The sequence below is a fragment of the Neopsephotus bourkii genome, unplaced genomic scaffold (genome assembly GCF_033783945.1).
Source record: "Neopsephotus bourkii isolate Nb327-2 ecotype Australia unplaced genomic scaffold, CSIRO-AGI_Nbou_v1 NB_804, whole genome shotgun sequence".
NCBI classification, from domain to species: domain Eukaryota; kingdom Metazoa; phylum Chordata; class Aves; order Psittaciformes; family Psittacidae; genus Neopsephotus; species Neopsephotus bourkii.
The window spans coordinates 1,704,874-1,723,008 of record NW_026901300.1 but is presented as its reverse complement, the minus strand read 5'-3'; the positions used below and the strand labels follow the sequence as shown (position 1 = coordinate 1,723,008).

The following is an 18,135-nucleotide window of genomic DNA, read 5'->3' as shown; positions in this document are numbered from 1 at the left end:
AGCCAGCACTAAAGTAACTCACTCAACTTTCTGTACCTGATGTCAGTTCAGGCACAAATACATGTTTCTGACAGCTCTATTAATAGAGGACCTAACTACAGCGCTGAAGACTGAAAGGTTATATGAAACAATTCTATTACATTCTAGTAATCAAAATCATCCCGAATTGTTCACCGTTAGGTCACTCACTGGCAGTTATCTTACTTAACAAGGGAAGTATTTTATGGTCTCCTATGGCTTGTGTATTATTTTCCTTGTAAGGAACATAAGAGGCTGTGGGTAGAGAAAGAAAGGATATGCTTTAAGCTGGCATGGATGACCTGGATTCCTTTATTCTAGCACCAGATTCAACTCTAGTTTATAAGAGCAATACATGTTTCATCATAGGAAGCACTAGCAACTTAAAGTACTTTAATCTTGCTCTGTCAAATCACCTTGTGTGCAGCTGCAAAATGTAGAATATGGCTCTGGTGGTGAGGGCAGGTGTGTGACCGAGACATAAACTAGTTTCATGTTACCTTACAGCCATAACGACTCTATGGAATCCTGTCATGAAAATGAAGCCATCATGCCACAGCAGTGTGGAACTAGGTTGACTCCCAGTTCATGTTGCCTGTCTGTAAACACAACATGCTATCTAAAAAGAGAGAAAAGCCTTTCCCAGGCTGGATGAACTGATCTGAAGTGTTCTGTTAATATCTACTTTTTGTACTTCCTATGCACTAACACCTCATCCTACTATTTGCTGAGGCAACAAGCAGTACATTTTAGGAAAAGATCTCAAGAGAGGAGAGATTGTATTCTTAAATCTGTTTTACTGTCTCTGGCACACAGCCTCTCTGCAACTGTCTCTCCAATCTCTGCATTAAATGGAAGGGCAATAAGAATTTAGATCATTTTCTCTTCCCTGAGACATTTCTTGTATAATGACTGTTCAGATGCTACATCCATTTGCTGTGGTCCTTACTGCCTTAATCTTTTCCCTTGGCAAGGGTATATTATCATAATCGGTCTTCTTGTGGTTAGAATAGGAAATCCTGGAAGTTTTTCTGTCACCTTAAAAACGGTCAAGGTTTCACATTCAGCATCTTGCTTTGCTTTAATATGCTGTCTTTCCTTTGACTTTCTCCCACAATTCCTCATTCACAACACAAATCACAGATTACACTCTAGTAGTTTCTGTTCAGTGGAGAGTCTTCCAGCTGGATTCACACCATTAGCAACATTTGCTCCCCTACTTCAACTTCTTGGCAAAAACAAAAAGCTGATGATAAGATGGATATAGTTCCCTGCAACATGTTCTTCAATGTTAATCTGATTTTACATGCTGGAGTCACTGAAGAGACATTTTAAATGGTAGCAATGTGAGGTATCATTTTTTAGGATTAAAAAACGTTCCTGTTAGGCAAACAGGAACCATTTATATATCCATTATAACATCTGCAGGCTTGAGTTTCTTGAAGCTTGTATCTAGCAAACAAGGAACTTGTTTTCTTAAAGGTTAAAGGCTAATTATTTTTAAGTATTTATATTCTGGAATCAAATTGTCATCAGGAAATAGTACCATTTTGTTATGTTGTGGTGTACCAGTCTACCCCCTTACACCTGTTTTTTTTTTTTGCTGTGCATTTGCTGGTATCTTAGCTTGCTTTAAGGAGTCTCTCTTTGAATAAACCTTGACTGAGTTTGTTACTGAGTAATAAAAACCAGATTACTTCTTCATATATTCTATGCAAAGGTATGCAAAGCTAACACTTGTACAGGACCATGGATATGTATCATAAAGGCAAATGCTCTGAAATTCCTTGTTAAGAGAGAATTTGGGGAAAAGAAGGCAGGGATTCACTGTATTTTTTCTTCAACTCATAGCTTCCTGCTGGCTTGAATAAGAATGTAACAAGGACTAAAAGCTGTTTTGTTTTCAGTTAGATGTCACCTATAAAGTAGGAGACTAAACCTGGGCTGAGAGCATCGGTCTGGCCACAGATTATTTTGCCGAAGTTCAAGGCTACTCCTACATAACAGGTTCAAAAGTTTAACTGTTACTCAGATGTTCTTTGGCTCATTTTTCAATGGGAAGGAGGGGGGGAGAGGTGTGGGGGTGTGTGTGTGTGAAGAAGTGGGGTTTCCTGGAAAAAAATCAACCGGAGAATCAGTAGGATGGCAAACAGAGAGAAACCTGGTATGGGAATTGCTGCAGCTGCTATGACATATCTCTTTAGAACATACCTGCATACAGAGTATGATGAAAATGTTTATATTTATTTGTACTGTAACAATTTTTAGCTTCTCCAACTAAGATCAGAATCCCAGTGGGTTAACAGTAATCGCTAACAATCTCCTGTAGAGGTAAGAATCTCCATTCTTCCCTAAGAGTCTAAATAGTTAGCAGGGACATGTGTGGCAGTCCATGGTGCTAAAGATACCAGAGCAAGCTTGTACTGGATCCAGAAATAGGAGCTTGTCCTGTCTTCCACTGCTGATACATGAAACCACAATGGCTTTAATGTTCAAACCTCACCATGTATCTATCTCTCTGTCATTCCTTCATAAATCCAGCAGTATCCCACCTCAGTCACTGGCCACAGATAAAGGTTTTGTTTGTGGCAGGAAGCATGGAAAACGATTGCTTGAGCCAGGGAGAAGGCACACTGGTGAAGACTATGTTGCTCACTGGAGGGTGACACCTAAACAAAGTGTTTTGATGTGACTTTTGGGTAAGATTTCTGGTATGAATCAACCTTGACAGGAATGGTCATGGTAAAACAGTCTCTGGAATTGGAGGAAATCCTTTCAGAGTCTGATGGAGTCAGGCTTTTGGTAGGAAGGCTATATTTAAGACCTGAGTAACCCAGAATGACCTTCTTCTAAACTTTAATTGTACAAGCTGAAACTGTTACTTAAACGGATAGCATTCTTAGCTGGGAAATGGAGACTTTGCCTGGGCATTCATGTTAGGATCAGGGTAAAGTGCCTACCTAGAGGTGTTCACTTTACACAACACAGGCATAATTTCTTCCCTCATTATTAGTGAGGAATGAAAGCAGCAGAAATTCAAGTAATGCTGAAAGGCTGGCTTGAATGCCAGAATAGTTATGGGAAGGGTTAAACTAAAATGAAAATTGCCATTTTCTAGCTCCTATTTCTAAAGGAGTGAGTATGAGAAAGTTTTCCTTGATTAGGTATCCCAGAAATTTTATTTCATTTACAGGAGAAGGAGTATGTTTATAGTAGTTTATTCAAACTCCTACTAGTTGAAGGAAAGCGCAGACAGCACTGCTAACTGAAGTAAGCTAGTGACAACTTGGGTGGCAGAGGAGGAATTTGTCCATATAAGCAAAACCCCAAATACTGAAGTGCCCAGCAGTTCTGGTTGCAAGGGCAGTGCTGAAGAGATGAAGCAGAAAAGGGCTAAGACTGACACCCATTGCAGCTTTTCTGAAATAGACCAGTTGTCCATTAGAAATGCAGAGCCCAGTAGCGCTAAGAGGATGCAGAAGAAGATGATAAAAAGCCTGAGACACATCCAGAAAAATACTTGACATGTCCATGGGCACAATCTGACATAATGCACGAGGTTTGGTTCACAATACCTTGGAAAGGACAGGGCATTCTTTCCATGGGAAAACAGAGAGTTAACCATGAGTTAAGATTCTTCAGTATTTTGAGAATTTTTATAAACAAGAAGCTTACCAGTAACGTGCCAAGGGCAATCAGTGTCCAGCTCAAGACAGCTGACATCTTGCTCGTTTTCCAAACGAGGGTACCGCTTTGGCTGCCAGAGATGTCCATGTGGTGTTTTTGTTGTTTCTTGATTGTGGAGATTTGGCTGCACAATTACTGGTTTTTGAGTCTTTGGAGGAGGTGAGGATGGTTTTAATAGTGATGTCATTATGGTGTCTTGTGGGATTGATGGATCCTCTGCTCCTCCCATTTGATCCCCTTGTGTCTCGGCCTGACCCATTACTTTGGTTTTCACCATGTCCTCGGCTCATTTCTTGGGTGTGAAACTTTGGGGTCGAAAGATGAAGGTGTCTGAGTCGGTTTTGAAGGAGACTCTTTTGGCATCAAACCCATTGCATCTCAGGCCTGAGGTGGAAACGTCACTCCCATTCCAATTACTCCAGCATGTCTCAGGAACATGTTCATAAGTAACTTGCCTCCATCAACTCTGGTTTCTGACATTGCCAGGTGCTGTCCTTGTCCCACGATATACAGAGACGAGGTATTGCTGTTCCCAAGGCTGTACTGCTCCCACGAATGATATCCTGTGTTTCGTTTCGCACCTGTACAGCATTCCTGCCTTAAATAATTTATATAGATATAATAGAACTATTTCCTGGTGACATTTTTCATGGCCCAGGTATTCATTAACTTTGACTCTCTCATTCATTGGAAAGTAAAAAATGCCCTTTGGTCAGAATCGAGCCAGGGTCAAATATTTCCAAGCTCTACTAGGAGCCTCCTGAGTAATGTTTAACGAAAAACCCATTTCAGTAATGTCACATACTTTTGAATGAGGATTGAATGTACATCCTAATAATTGATATAACCCTGTCAGTTTTCCTAAAGAATGTTTACCATTCTTATACCTCCTAGGAGAGGGGGATTTTCTCACACCTCTGCTAGGAGATGACCTAGAAGATGTCTGGCACGATCTCGGGGAGGCTCAATGGGATGAGGATCCGTATACTGATTTAACTCTCTTGACCACTTTTCTGCAATAATTTTGTCCTCGCTTTCTCACCTAAAACTAAATTCCCTTTGTGCACTGCCTTTCCTCTCTGCTTCCCATTCTAGGGTGTGCTGGAGCACAACCTACAGAGCGCAAACATCTGACACCTGCTCCCACAGCCGAGAAGCCAGGACAGAAAGCTGCTGCTGGGCATCTTCTATGCACAGTGAGCACAACAGTGCCACCAGCATTGCTCTTGCTCCTCACTTTCCCACCTAAAACTAAACTCCATCTGTGTACTGCTGTTTTGCTGAGACAGGGTATGCCACAAAGTGACCACACTCTATCTGTATAATATGCAGAGGTTATTAAACAAGCACACTGAAGCCAGTAAACACACTAAAAGCACGCACACTAATGTGAATTAGGTAAATATTATATATATTGAATAAATACAGTAAGACCAATCAGAGATATAGGTGTATAAATAGAGTACTGGAGAAAGTTAGCAATGCATCAGATCTTTACTGCGTAGAAACAACAGAGATTAAGAAGAAATACATTACCAGGCACCAATGAGTCATCACCCAGGCCCACACTTCCAGCTGGGAAGCCGTGTTGCAGCCGATGCCAAGCATCACAGGTAATTGGAAAAATTCTGACATGGTGCATCCACACACAGGTAAGGCTTCTCTCATGGCCACATGTGGGTCCCGCTTTTATACCCGTATCAAAACAACCGGCTTTGAGCCAGAGCTCTAATCGTTTACTCATGTTACCCTCTACACAACCCCGAGCTCATACACGGCCAGACCCGGCTGGGCCATTCACACACGCATACGGCCCCGCTCCCACCGGGCAGCGCCAGGCCTCGCATGGACACCCACCTCCGCCGCTCTGGCCTTGCCGCAACACCTGCTGCTACGGCCCTCACCGGTGGAAAGCTCCCGCCTCAGCCCAGGGGATGCCCCTTCCAGCCGCCTTCGGCAACACCGCACGGCTACCCTCCGGCAGCAGTTTGCAGCGACGGGGACACGGAGAAATGTGTGGAAGCGATAATAGGGGAAGCAAGGCAAGGCGGATTCAGCCAATGAGAACACACTGCTGGGCGGCCCCAGCCAAACAGGTTGCAGCGCTGGGAGAACCCGGCCAATGGGGAGGCAGCGCGGGGCAGACCAGCGCGCACCTGCCCCTCCGTATGGAAGCCGCGGTTGCCGCCGTGTCCATTTTCACGAGCACGCACGGGAGCTGCGTGAGCATCCTCCTCTGCCGCCAGCACTCAGCAGAAGGACATGAAGGCACATGAGGCTGTACGTCTCAATACAACACATTTGTCTCCAGCAAGGGCAACCTAGATTACAACAGGTGCCAGTGCTGGGATGTCCCCTGAGAGCTCAAAGAAGCAAGCGATGCACTAATTAGATGTAAAGACCAAATCTTGCTCTGCCTGCAGTAAAACTCAGACCAGTTCTGAGCACAGATTTCCACAGTGATTCCCTGAATTTGCCTTCCCTGTGTTTGCCTTCCCTGTGTTTGATTCCTGGGCCAGGGCACAGGTGGTGCTTTCCAGCACCCTCTGCTTCACCCATCACTAAGTGTCCCCTCTGACTGAAGATGCTCCCCATGCTGCTGCAGCACCCACTTTGCAGAAGGTGAAGGACAAAGAAGTGCCTTGGCAACAGCAACCAGAGGAGCCTTGACACGCTCGAGCAGAGGTGGACGGGCTGAACAAAGCACCTATGGTGCTCCCCAAGCCCAGGGATGGCAGCGGCATAATCTGTACGGCTGGGAGAGGACAGGTGGGGAAGCTGGGGGCAAGGCGCAGGCAGGATGGGGCAGCCGCAGGCTGCACATGCCAGAGCTCCTGCCTTGCGTGACCGTTTCCTTTCAGTCACCTGCAGCTCCCCCAGAATCTGCCCCCAAAAGGCTCCCTTGAGCAGCCCCCGTCGGGGACCTGAGCCAGCCCCAGTGCTACAGCTGTGCCCACTGCATGGCAGCACTGGCCATGGGCAACGGGGAAACCGCTGGGCTGGAGATGGAGCCCTGCCTCCCAGCGGGAGAGCGTGAGGGAGCCTTGCAAAGCCTCTCAGAAATGGCAGCACAGCAGCAGCATCCTCCTCTGCCCCCAGCTCTCACCAGAAGGACCTGAAGGGACGTGAGGGCTGCACGCCTCAATACAACACCTTTGTCTCCAGCAAGGGCATCCTAAATTACAAGGGGTGCCAGTGCCGGATTGGATGGGCCACTGGTGCGGGCCCAACACTTCCAACAGTCAAAAGAGAGGAGAGGAAACCCCGTGTGCCCACCGCGGAGAGGGCCCCGTGGCACAGTGCGAGATGTGGCCACATGAGGCACCTTGTGTGCTTTGTGGTGTGGGTGGGCAGCGTGCAAGGAGCGTCCGTGGTGGTGGGAAGGGGCCGCTGGCCCGTGGAGCCCCAGCGGGCTCTTGTGAGAGGTTCCCCAGGGCATCGCAGCCTTGTCCTCGGCTTAAGGCCCTGTCCCTGGCTCTGCCCTCCAGGACGGGCATCCAGAGAGGAGTGAGAAGGAACAACCCCCTTGGTGCAGGCCAAACGCCTCTGCTGGGAGCTGCTCCTGACTTGTCTCCTCCTGTAGCTGTCCAGAGGCCTGAGGAGAAGCGGCGGCAGTCCCTGAGCTCACCACCTTCCCTGGGGCAAGGAAGGCCACGCAGGAGGAGCACCTGCCTGCTGGTGCCTGGCAAGACCCACCCACTGGCGCTGGTACAGTACTGGCTGTATTGCAGCATCTTTTGCCCTCCTCGGGGGTAGAATGTGCTCAGTGCAGTTCCTGCAGGGCTGGGGGCAGGCTGACCTGACCTTGCCTGCCTTGGGGCAGGAGGTCTCGTCCTTGGCTGGGTGGGAAGTTTGGCTCTCCCCTGCCCCAATGTGTGGTGGCTGTGCGTGACTGCTGCCCGCTGCCGGAGCAGGTACTGGCCTGGGCAAGGCGCCGTGCCCACAACGAATGGGGACCGGAGCTCTGCGGTGGCTGTGGCAGAACCCCAGCTTCATGGTTTGGCACAGGCCTGCTTCCACACCTCCTTCAGAGCGGCTCTGCCGGCTGCCCGGAGAAGGAACCAAGCTACTGCTCTCTCTTGGCAGTTCCCTGAGCTAAATCCCGAGTACCCCATCGTGGAGGAGATCCTGGAGAGGGAGAGGGAGGCAGCGTGGGAGCGCTCACAATGGCTCTTGGGACTTAAGGCTGGTAAGGGCAGACTGGGAACGCAAAGGGCACGGCAAGGAGGAGAAAGCCATGGCCTGGCCTGGCCTGGCCTGGCAGGGCAGTGGCTGCCTGTGTAGCACAGGCTGAGGAAGCTCCTGGGCCAGTGCTGCCTGCTCCTTGGCTCTGATGCTCTTAGAGCCTGGTACAGACTCAGGTGGGAGACCTCGTGCCTCGCAGTCCCCAGGGTGATGGGAGAGGCTGCCCAGCGCTGCAGCTGCAAGCTGTTGGTGCTGGTGCTAAGGGGCAGTCCCATGATGCAAGTTGCGGGTGCTGATTTCTTGGTCCCTCCCAGCAGCCATCACCCAGGGCTCCTCAGGCACCAGGCGCACATGGGCAGCGTCCATGACCATGGGATCGGTCGTTTCTGGCCAAGCAGCTTCCACCAGCACCGGCCTCCCTGACACCACCCAGCTCAGAAGCGGGAGTGCGCCCGTGTTGCCAGGTGATTTGGGGGGACGGGGCTTCTGCAGGAGGTGAAGGGCAGGGCTTTGTTTAGGCAGCACTTTCCTGCTGGACCTGGCTGAGCTGACCGGGCTCAGCAGCCCTAAGGGGCTGGGGCTGGGGCTGGGGCTGGGGCTGTGCAGAGCCTTGCCGTGCAAAGGGAAGGTGCTTCCCTCACTCGCTGCCCCAGTCCCCAGCCCTGGCGGGTGCAGGGGAATCTGAAATGCCGCCCCTTGCCCCTCTGGATGCACTGGATGCATCGGCTCCTGCCGGTGCTGCCAGCTCCCTTTAGCCAGGCTCTTCCTCCTCTGCCCACCCCGGCTCACAGAGGTGTGTTGCTTTCCAGGGACTCCTGTGCCCTTCTCTGGCCAGTGCCCCTCAGGCCTTGCAGGAGACGCCGCTTCCTCTGGTAAGGATGGAGTTGGTGCTGCAGGCTTGAGGAGCTGATGTTGTCCCCTTGGGCTGGGGGATGGCGGAAGGGCCAGGCTGTGCTGTGGGAGCCAGCTCGGGTGGTAGCTGCTGGGCTCCAGGAATGCAAAACCTGCCATTCCCCCAGGAATAGGGATGGTGGTAGCCCCGGTGCCAGCCCAGAGTGCGGCTGCAGAGACCTGAGCAACATTTGTACTTCCAGGTTCGTCCAGCTCTGCCTCTTCCACCCGATCAAGATCCAGGGACAGAGCCTGCAAGCAGCACAAGGAACGGATCCATCATTTCCGCAATAAGTAATGGCCAGTTTTGCTGGCCCTCACCCACAGGGGCTCCGGTCCAGAGCAGCCCCGAGGCGGGACCAGAGCGGTGGGGCAAGGCCCCGTTTCTGCTGCCGGCAAGAAGCTGTGCTGGGTGGCAGCGCCCGGGGTGGGACAGGGGGAACTCTTCCTGCTGGAAGAACTCCCCAGCCAAGGCTGGTGAAGCTCTGGGCGTCTGTGCAGCGTTTCCGTCCTGGCTTATTTTGCCACGGTTCCTAAGGTGCAAACCTCTGATGCAGCCCTGGCAGTCTCTGCCCTCCCTTCTTATCCCCCCTCTGCTGTGCCCCCTCCCCATGTCAGGATGCTCTGGGGCCACTGGGGGAGTCCAGAGGGGATGGGGTCCTTCTCCCCCTCCCCAAATTCAAATTGTTTCTCATTTGTGGCTCATCCCCACCCGTTTGGGATTTACCAGCTCCCAGGAGCTGCGGCGCTCTCTCCCCTGATGCCGTTCAGTGGGAGAGGGGCAGAGGCTGCAGGAGCCAGAGGTCACCCCACAGCTGCCCCCCCCCCCCACCCGTGGGGTCCCCACCACCCCCAGGAGGGAGGGCTTCGCTGCCAGGTCTTTGAGCCCTGTGATTGCGGGTGTTGGGTGCAGTCTGAATTACCGAAAAAAACACAAATAATGAAACGTTTCTTAATGAAATCACACTTAGTTTTTATATTTGAGCTGTTACAGCATCTCCTTCCTTCTAAATTGCGATGTGCATGGCTGGGACTAAAGCTGCTCTGTTTGGGTTTTTTCTTCCTGAAGGAGGAGGACCGCAGAGAGGCCAAGTGGCCTTTTGCACCACCAACGGCAAAACGTCGTCGACTTTGGTATTTGTTGAAGATTTTTATTGTTCTGTTTTTATTCTACAGTTGTTCTCATATTCTTGTTACACGGTTGTTTTCTTCTTACACTGTAGTTGTTTTATTTTTCCTTTTTGTTGTTATACTGTTCTTTTGTTGTTATACAGTAAACTAGTGGTTTTTACCCTAATCTTGCTATCATTTTAGCATGTTTTTATTGTCAGTATAAAAATCCCACCCCAACACCTTACCCCCATCCCCTGTTTTTATGTCCCCCACTTAAAATAAACAGACGATGTTCACATCTGCCTTCCCTGTGTTTGATTCCTGGGCCAGGGCACAGGTGGTGCTTTCCAGCACCCTCTGCTTGACCCATCACTAAGTGTCCCCTCTGACTGAAGATGCTCCCCATGCTGCTGCAGCACCCACTTTGCAGAAGGTGAAGGACAAAGAAGTGCCTTGGCAACAGCAACCAGAGGAGCCTTGACACGCTTGAGCAGAGGTGGACTGGCTGAACAAAGCACCTATGGTGCTCCCCAAGCCCAGGGATGGCAGCAGCATAATCTGTACGGCTGGGAGAGGGCAGGTGGGGAAGCTGGGGGCAAGGCGCAGGCAGGATGGGGCAGCCGCAGGCTGCACGTGCCAGAGCTCCTGCCCTTGCGTGACCGTTTCCTTTCAGTTGCTTGAAATATTTCAGGGCATCGTTTCCCTGATGGTGCACGTGGGTTGTCCCCAGTTTGATGGCTGTGTTCCCCTTCTGCTCCCATCCCTGCCATCATTAGGTGCGGTTTTGGGGCTTCTGCAGCCTATTGTCTCAATTTGCCAAGTCAGGTGATGCCACCTTGGGCTAGCACTGCCACTCCTGCTTTTACCTTTTCCCTTGGTCACCGGAAAAATCTGGGCTGGGGAAGTTCACCCTGGCCTATAGCCTCTTCCTGATAGACGTTCAGAAGCTGCAAGCTGCTGAATGGTGAAGGTGAGGCGGTGAACAGTGCCAAGGGTGGGCTATCCTGGGTGGCTGGGGTTTGGCAGAGTCCTGTGATGCTCCTGAAGGGGCTGCAGGCCCTGTCCCTTCCCAGCCTCCCTCCTCCAGGTTTCCGATGCTGCCTGCAGCATGCTGCCAGCTGCCCATCTGTGCTAGGGATGGCTTCACGGCAGCAGGAACACCTCTGCCTCGCATGGGCACTCTCAGAGGGGCTCTGGCCTCACTGGGGAAATAAGAGCCAGCCTCTGGGACTCCCAGAGAAGGCAGCTTCCCCCAGGAGCACAGGAAAATGAAGTGCTGTGGAGCATCCACAAGATGCAAGTGACCGGTATCATTTTCCCCTCTTGATCATACCTGCCCCTGCCCCCCCCCCCCCAATAAGCATTACTGCATCTTTTGCTTTTTTAAGGAAAACATATTTCTGTGGAAACAGACATGATTATAATAAAACAGGATATTAAATAAAACATACTACATCACCAACACTCTGGACACTCTGCTGGCATCATTCATGTACCTCAGGGAACTGTCCTTCCCAAAACAAGTACCCCACTGAAATATGCAAAGAAAGTAACGCTGAAAAAATAGAAACCATGCAGTACAAAACTCTCCATGGCTTAGAAAGGGAAGTGTCTGAACTCAGGGAACACATCATCTCATATGAAAATAGCTGCGATCTCTCCATCCCCAGCACTGTTTTCTAAATGCTCCAACTCAGGAGCAGCCCATTGAAACAGCCAAAGAAAACGGTGAAAGAGGCAGACACCAACCAACAAACCAAATAAATGAGAGAAGTAACAAAGGGCTAGATAAGGCGGAGTCCCCAGCCAGTGTGCAGTCAAGGTGAACTACAGGAGCAGCTTCCAGCAGCCCGCTCCACAGGCAGAATTATGGACCCCTTCAGGGTATCGCTCCTCCCTGCACGGGAATCCTGGTGCCGAACAGGACTGAGGCAGTGTGGGATGCTCCTATGTACAGCTGCATATCTACAGGTTGACAGAACAAATAACTCACTCCTCAGCCCTGAGACAGCAAAGAGGATTCACGAGAACAGAGAAGTGCAGATTTTCTGTGCAGGAAGTGAAGGAGTTGACACAACCTCCTTTGGACCAGAGAAATACCAGGGTGTGGAGGACAAGGGATCTCTTCCTCTAGGGCTGAGGCTTTGCTGGGGAAAGCCATTATTCAGCAAACTTGCAGCCAGAATGTAAGTTTGAATTTAACTATTCCCAGGAAAGTGGTGCACTGAGGGCTGCCAGGGGCTGGACGTGCTACTGTGGAGGTAGCTGTGTCCTAGAGCTGGGGCCTCACACACCCTGGTGCCATGATGCTGTGTTCAGAGCCACTGCCCACACTGGGTGGTCACCCATGGCCATGCTCTCAGCAGAGATCACAACTCACAGACCCACTGAAGAGTTTTCTCTCTTCAATGTGCGTTTGTCCCCTGTGAAAACACTCGAGTCAGCTTATTGCAGGGGGCTTCTCCTGACTTGGCAGTCTCTGTGGGGACTGCACAGGCAATCTTTACAGAACAACGTATCTCTTATTAACTTCTCTTACTGGACCGAAGTGTTTTGAAGAGCTCTCTTCCTCTGAAGAAACCTTTTTACTCTAACCAGGTACATGACTGCATCTGAGAACAACCAGCAATGCCTGCTCTGGACACTGCTTGCCCAGGCTCAAGGCAAGAGGGTGGTAGAGTAGGAGGAGATGGTGAGGAGTTGCTCTGCTCAACAGAACCATCTGGATTTAACTGAGTGGGAAAAGAGAAAACAAGAGAAAAAGGCACAAGTTAGAGCTGATGAAGGACACCACAGCGACAGACACCTCAGCCAGAGAGCCCTGCATTCTCCCCACCAGCTGCCCCTCCCCTTGCATGGCTCAATTCCTCTATGCAGCTGCAGATCCAGTTAGGAAGTTTCCAGAGGATTTAAACTTTCTTGTACCCATGCCCCAGACACTGTCTGAGCTCAGACACCCTCAAGTGCCTTAACTTTGGGCCAAGGACAGGAGAGCAGAAAAGCACCACTGAAGACATGGTGAAAGCTGCTGGAAAAGAAGCATATCCTGAGAGCACAGATGAATGCCTCCTGATGCACCCACATATGGCTCCCTGGGCCAGGGGTTGTGGTGGACTCCCAGCACACTCTGGGGCAGAAGACAGGGCATTAAAAACAACCTAATAAGAACAAGGGCTGTGCAAGACCTTCAGAAGTTCTGGGACACTCACTGAGATGGGAGGCTTCTGCAGCGGTGGCCATGGAGAAAAATTCAGTGTCTTGCAGGGCATCCATCAGATCTCGTTGCAGGAGAGGCAGAGAGCAAAGTCTGATGCTCTGCAGTGGCACCAGTAACAGGGAAGCTCATGATGTAGCAGGACATGGAGAAGTCTTGGAGCACATGGCATGCAGCAAACATGTGTTGCTAAGTCACCTGAGCATTTGGGAATGTTAACTGGACTCCGCAGTCCCAAATAACAACCTGTACGCTGCCCCTTTTGGAAAGAGCTTTTAGAAATCACAAAGTGTCCTGGCCCTGGGCTCAGTTTCCCCTCACAAAATACAAATGGCAGGTCAGCTCCAGCAGCAGCCTTCCCTCCATGATCTCATCTCGCTGGGTTTAGGTGCCTGCACAGGGACCATTTCTGACCTGGCAGGCAAGCTTTCCCAAGAAGCTGCAAAGTTTAGCAGGGAAGAGGCTCTGGGTTTCTGAGGCCTTGGAGACCACTTGTCCCACTGCCTTCTCTTCCACACAGCTTTCACAGACCAGCACCTTCCAAGCTCCCAGCTGTACATCCTATGCTGGTGTTACCCAAAACACAACATGAGAGTGGCTGGAGCTGTTTCAAGGAAAAGCCTTCCTCAGGAAATATTCTGCCCTCATCATCAATCTGCTTGCATCCCACCACGTTGGGGAGTGCACCAACAGGGAAGATGTTAGTGCCAGCACAGCAGGATGCTCTGCCTTGGGTGAAAGCATTCCTGAGAGCACAGACATCATTCCTGTGCAGGCAATGAAGGAGAAACCCAAGCAACTGCTTGCAGTGCACTGGCCAGAGTGATGCACAGGCAGAATGGGACTGCCAGAGCTGCAGTACAATGAAACTTTACATGCTGTGGGCTGGTTGATTTAAAGTTTCCTGCAATAAAAGCAAAAGCAGCACTGCTGCATCACCCCACTGCCTGTGACAAAGAGCACAAGAAACAGATGTGACCTCTCCTCCTTGCAGTCAAGCAGCTGTATTCCAGACACTGTGCTCCAACAAGAAAGCACTTCTGATACCAGCTGAACAGAAACCTCCTCTCCTAAGTCAGATTCAACAACTGTAACCCCTGTGGACTCAGTCCTATGCAGCCAGGAATGCTGCAGACATTACACAGCAAGGACCTGAAATCACTGCTCACTCATCCTGCCGCTTTTATCCCAGCTGGTGCTTCGCCCCTCCCCTGCTCCAGGGCATGTTAGGGTGGGGTTGGAGACAGTGCTTGTGTTGGGAGCAGGTGTGTGTCTGGTGCCTGGCTCAGTTCTTGTTCTGAGCCTGCTACAGTCGCCGATTGTTCTGGTTCCCAGCGTCTTGCTGTGCGTGATTGGTTTGTTTCTCTGCTAGGAGCACACTGTGAATTCAGAGGAGGGGAAAAGGGGGGAAGCAGAATGGAGTCAGTGAAAACACAGGGGGCTTGGGTTCTATTTAGCTTTTCTTGATCAGATTAATCACTTTAACTTACGCCATCTTTATTTTGTACTTTGTACTTCTTAAGGAAGCCTCTTAATGAACTTAGAAATATTCTATTGACATAAACCTCATTGTGAGGCAGAGAAGATTGTTTTTTTATGTTTTGGAAACCTGGGTGATTGCAGCTCTTGAGGCTTCTTAAACTCATGTAACTGTTCTAGGCTTTGAAAAGGAGTTTGGAGCTTCTTAGGGATTTACAGATAATAGCTTCCACTAACATCTTTATTTCAAGTACAAGTACCAGCTAAGTTGACATTAATGCTCTTATTGGCAAGAGGGGTCACATTATTTAAGTATCACTTTCTGCTATGTATATTTTTATCTTAACAGTCGTATATAACAAGGGAACATGATTAAAAGTAAGTATTGGCTATTAATGAAAAGTATCTGAAAAGCTTCTTTGAAGTGTGGAGTAGAGACTTTTCTGGTTGCTGGCTCATAAGGACAAAGAAAAGTTCTTTCACTGATGCTGAGCTTGTCTTACGCAAAACCTGCCAGAATAACATTTTCTTGCTAGCAGGCTGAGATTCTGCATTGTTTTATTGTAATGAAAGCGCGTAAAGTGTCCAAATGCCAACAAAAAAGGCCAGATTTTGCTCATATACCTTTTAATTTTATTTGAAAGACCTTCTGAGGCTATCTTTAGACCAGGAGAAAATTACTGGTGGTATAAAGAGTGGGTGGAAGGAGCTTCTGAATGGAATGAATAGATAAAAGTGTAAGATGTGTTTACTTTTTAGTTTAGCATTGTTAAGTAATTAATAAATGTAAATGAATCCTATCCTGGTTTTATTACTTTGACTGGCCAAGGGTTTTACAGACTTATCACTGCCTGATTAAAATCGAACAGAAGATGCCCAGGGAAAGAGTGACTCTGGCTGCTTTCTGCATTTATTCTCTTGTTGTTGGAGTGGAAGCTCCCCCTGCATAAGGTGGGTACCTATCAGTGATAGTAGGGATATATTTTAATCCCAATTTCCTATCTAAATTGCTTCATACCTATAAGAACTTCCCAGTAACTGTCATAAACATCTTGGGGATAGGGTAACTAAGAGTTTTGAAGTGTCTGAAGTTTTCCTTTTCTGTGCAGGATAACTAAATTGGGAAGTAAAGGCATTCTCAATACTAAATTAGACTACTCTTAATTGAAATCTGTTGATTCAAGTTTTTAGTTAACCCTAACCTTAGCGTTCTTGGTTGTGATTAAAATACTGTGTTCATTTGCATATTCTTTCAGTCTGGAGTTAGTGAGCCTGGGAAGCAAAAGGCCCCCTAGGGAAAGGCTTCCATTTTTGTGCTGCCAATACTTGCCTGTTTGGCATCACTCATAACAAATGGCTCCTTATTTCTTATGCTGTCTTCTTAATTAAGAGGGCTCTGGTGTATAAAAGTGAAGACTGCAGTGGTCAACTAATGCTTCTTCTGGGGATGGATGTTTCACTGTGATAGAAAGGTCAAAACGTAGCTTAAACAGACATTTAATTCCACAGTTTTTTTTCCTGAATCCATGCATGTTTTCACAGCCCTTTTCTTCTGTAATTGTGGCAGGAGCATCCACAGTCTTAAAATGCAAGAACTGTAGTTATCAGATACACCAACAAAAGTAAGCTTGAGCTAAAATAAAAAGATGTTAAAGGCAAAAGCAGGTCAATGGGTTAGCAAGATAGGGCCTTTGATGTACAGTAACGAGCTATAGTTAGAAATCTGATTTGGGCTGTAAATACCAAGCCTAGCAGTAGGTGTCAGGAGTGCAGAACAACATAACTGCCCCAGGAACTCAGAGGACATTTAGACTAGGAGGTGTTTGGGCTATACGGAGTGAGAGTTAAAGCCTGATGAGCCGCCCTGTGGGGCATTCCTTACAAGGCTTGAGATGTGTCTGGGCATCAAATATAGAACATATTCCTACTGAAGGACAGAGGGGCCAGATCTCCTAGCTTCCGAGGAGAACAGAGATGAAAACCAACAGCATAGCTTGGGCTGTTTCAGTTCTTATTGCTGCGCACATCTCTCTGTGTGAATCTCCCACACCCTGCTTGGGCTCTGCTGCTCCCTGCTGCTGTCGGGTTTTCCTTTCCCTGCCATTCCGCTGGGTTGAGCCGGGAGCCGAAGCGCCTCTGGAGCTTAGCGGAGGCTGTGCCCGCTGCCAGTGTTTGAGCGCCCCCCAGCGGCGCACCATGGCACCGGGAGCAGCCGCTTCCCGTCGGCTCTTGCCTTGGGGGTGGAGCTAAAGGAGCGCGGTCGAGCGCCTTCCCCGCTGCAAAGGGCACTGTAATTCTTCAACGGGATTTGAAATATCCTTCTCAGACTTATTTATCCACCGTTGTGGGTGTAGGTAAGGTTTTTAGTCTTTACAAAATTGTGCTCATTTATGGTGAGTGCAGTCACCTCTTCATTGGTTTAGTATATCAGTGGGGCGCATACATAATGTGCCATTTACTTAGTGAAGGTTCTATGGTCTGCAGCAGAGCACAAGGCAGTAGTGGTATTAAATAGTAAAAATCGCTTCCTAGTCGTAAGTTGACACACTCTGAAATGTTTTCAGACTCCAGCTGACTTTCCATGGAATCAGAATAGTTTGGGTTGGAAGAGACCTTCAAAACTCACGTAGTCCAACCCCCTTGCAATGAGCAGGGACATCTTCAACTCGATCAGGTTGCACAGAACCCCACCCAGCCTTGCCTTCAGTATCTCCAGGGATGGTGTATCTATCGCCTCCCTGGGCAGCCTGTGCAAGTATTTTACCACCCTCATTGTAAAGATGTTTTTCCTCACATCCAGCCTGAATCTCTCCCTGTGGAGCTACCATGAGCAGGAGTAGGGAGAGATGCCCATAATCTGTCTCTAAAACATCCCTTAGAAAGTTGAGGGGTAAGATCTTGCTAAAAATAAGACCTGTCTGGAAATAAAATTTGTATAGACTTCCCCATGATGAAATCAAACATGCCTGCTGGTTCATGAGCAACTAGATGTTCATGAAATGAAGACAGAATGAAATGCTACAGTGATGAGTGTTCATTTTACAAAATGGCCAAGAGTAGTAGGTGCTATTTGTGTTTTCAGTTTAGCCTGAAGTGTGAAACACACTTTTTTAAAAGAAACCCTGGCCATGGACTCCTGTCTTCATGCACGAGTCACACGCTGCAATCAAACCTCATTCCTATCAGCTGCCTATTGAGCTATTAGTTTTCTCTTAATTTTCATTTTGAATTTTCTAAATAGGGTCCCAAAAAACCAAATTACCTTTCTGAAGTTTTCAATCCACAAAATGGCTCAAAAGATGTGTGACCAGTTCTGTGTCTAAAAGAATATTGAATAGAATAGGAAAACTAATGCTGGAAGAATCAAGTAAGAACGCTTGTTCAAATCTGAGAGGCCCGAGTAAAGACAAGGAGTAAAGGTATCTACACACCCTGAAAGAACAAGAATGACTTCCTGCATCCTCCTTTTTTCTTCTTTCAGGCCCCTTTTTTGGGAAGAAAGGGAAAAAAGTCCTGTTGCCCAATTCAGAACTATGGAATGTGCACAG

The 18,135-nt window shown here is 48.7% G+C and overlaps 1 long non-coding RNA gene across 1 annotated transcript; it reads right to left on the bottom strand.

Moving 5' to 3' along the window:
* Nucleotides 1–2,241: 2,241 nt before the first annotated feature.
* On the bottom strand, nt 2,242–5,665 carry LOC133213316 (uncharacterized). The gene is made up of 2 exons (XR_009725779.1): nt 5,242–5,665; nt 2,242–4,286 (listed from the first exon to the last, which is right to left on the bottom strand). It is a non-coding gene; the product is annotated as an uncharacterized LOC133213316 (long non-coding RNA).
* Between the last annotated feature and the right edge of the window lie 12,470 nt (nt 5,666–18,135).